Source organism: Cupressus sempervirens, chromosome 7, assembly GCF_028749045.1.
Source record: "Cupressus sempervirens isolate cs-2001-9-10 chromosome 7, ASM2874904v1, whole genome shotgun sequence".
NCBI classification, from domain to species: domain Eukaryota; kingdom Viridiplantae; phylum Streptophyta; class Pinopsida; order Cupressales; family Cupressaceae; genus Cupressus; species Cupressus sempervirens.
Window position 1 is genome coordinate 67,243,240 of NC_143124.1, and position 2,654 is coordinate 67,245,893.

A 2,654-nucleotide genomic window follows, 5' to 3' on the forward strand; every position below is an offset into this window, starting at 1 on the left:
ATCTATAGAAACTACATGCACAATCATACACCACAATTCATTGTATAACCTTCATTTCACCAATTCTATTAGGACTAAGTGCATCAAGAACAAATACAACTAAGTAAACATAAGTTGACATCAATGACAATCAACACAATGGATAGATCAAAGCAAGAACACACTTTCTCATCTCATCAACATAAGTTATGCAAACAATTAGTAGACTACATGCCAATCATTTTTGTGTGACACTGATGAGGAGTCTTGAACAACATTCATTGTGCATGTTCAATTATAGATGTAGGGGGATTCTTGTTCTAAAACAATGATTATCCATTCTATGTTACTCAATTTTTGAGATTCTTGTAGGCATTCATTCAAGAGGTTGTCGTTGATGTTTTGATTGTGATTATTGTTTGTGCCATTTTTAGTGATGATTATCATGTGTATAGCATCGGTGGTTGTTATCAAATTATTAACTGTGAAGATGTCTTGCAGGTTCAATATATTGTAAAAGAGCATTATGTATAAGGATTGTTAAGTGTTAGTAGTCTCAATGAAGAATTTATAACCGTTTCAACTTCTGAACTTTGTATTAAACTTCAAGTTGAAGGGTTTTCTTAGGGTAACTTTTTTGTTTTATCTACCCTTTGTCATAATGATAATTCTCTAACCATCTTGTAACCAGAATACATCTATTTAGTAATTTTATCTCACATACTCATATTTTGTTTCAAGAGTTGGAATATTTCTTCCAATTTGCTTTTGGAGTGAGCCTGTAATCTGTCAGTGATCCCATTGTATGTATGCATGACCATTGTCATCGCTGTTGGCAAACATTATTAAAACGGATCACATAGTTCCCATCTTAGCTGTGTTGATTGTATTCTTGTCCAATTGACACAAAAGATCCTCTTTACACATTCACTGCAGGTATTTATTTATTTTTTATTAAAAAAATTCAATGCAACACTTAATCTCATGCAGGAAAAGCATGATCCATTTTGTTTCTTCAATGTTCAAACAATGGATTCAATATGAGAAGAGCTCGCGGCTCCTATCTTGCACATCATTTCCTTGTATGTAAAAAAGATATGAATATGAGGGGATGCGACTTGGTAAGACTTTACTCCCTCTATTCCTCTTAGCTTTGGGCAATAGCGATTATCAGTATCCTTAAAAATTACTACTTTGGCAACATCTTGATACTGATATCCCAGAATGCTGGAATATATTGATAATAATCTTAATTTGTTGGAATTGATACTATACATGGTATGGCCTCTCAAATGAACAGATGCAAGAATAGATAGATATGAAGTAGAGTTTCTAAGTCGATGTATTCTAAAAGTTTCTAAGTCGATGTATTCTAAAGGTTTCCAGACTCGAGTGTAGATTCTTGTCTTCCCTTATCCTTTGTGCTGATTCGTGTGTTATCTATTATCTCTCTCATTTGTTTGATGGGTAGTACTACTTGCTGGAGATAGTGAATTCCAATAATGATAGAAGACAGTCTCAATTAGATCGATGTCAGAAAGCATGAAACTCTCGTATAGGCTAGAAACATAATGACACCGAGATTGTAGATGATGATAATCAGGCAGTTAGAATACTTTGTTTGTAGACTGATATTTATTGCACAGGTTCCTTCTACAGTAAATAACTAAGAAAAGTAATCATACTGATGAACAGCAGCAGCACAGCATGAATTTTTGATAGTGTCTATATTTGTTAATGTTCATGAACCTTTGACAGCGTTTGAATGCAATCGATAAGCCACTGATAAATCTGTGGCTATACAATAATCCAAAAGATTGGGGATAATCTGAGCAGTGGAAGTATTGACTATAGACGAAATTAAGAAGAATAAGAACGTCAGAAGAAGATAAATTTCAGAAGAGCACAAATCTTATCTATATTGGCAGATATGTTGGTAAATAAATCTGTCTTGTAATCAAAATTTGATTAGAAAAGACAAAACATGATATTCTTAAACTCCATCAGCGGATCTCCCTAATCGGTATTCTGCAGAGAGCTGTCTGCTTGGTAACCCGATAGCAAGGGATAGGGCTTGGAAACATGCCATCTCAAGCCACAAAAAGGAATAAGTGGGCCTAAGAAGCCAGTGGTGGTTGGGAATAAGTGCAAGGAAAACTTCATTTATATTTAGAATGCTTAAATTATGAGTTACTTATCCCTTTACAGTATAGTTGATCCATAAGAATCTTGAAGTGAAATCAGTATAAGTTTCAAATATATTAATAATATAATATTGATAATATATAGTATGTACTATTTAGGCAAGAGCCTACAACACAAAGGTAAATTGTGAGCCTCTTATCTGAGAGCTCTTGGGTTCGAGTCTACTCGAGCTTAACTAATAACAATAATAATTAATCACAATAAATAATGATAATTAAACTTGACTTCGGCCTATTACTGATCAAAACAAAAGAATGTGTACTATTTACTATGAACTAACAACTCTTAGTCAGAGGAGTAATAGCTACCACTAGCTAGCTTTTTCCCTCAGAGATTTTGTATGATAAATTCTAATTTTAGTTGTGAATTCTTCTAGTTTCTGTAGTTGTCATCATTTTAAACAATATTCTATCATGCAAGACTCCAAAGTTGTTTGAGCAAGACAGTCATTGAATTTGATGTTCCAGTAA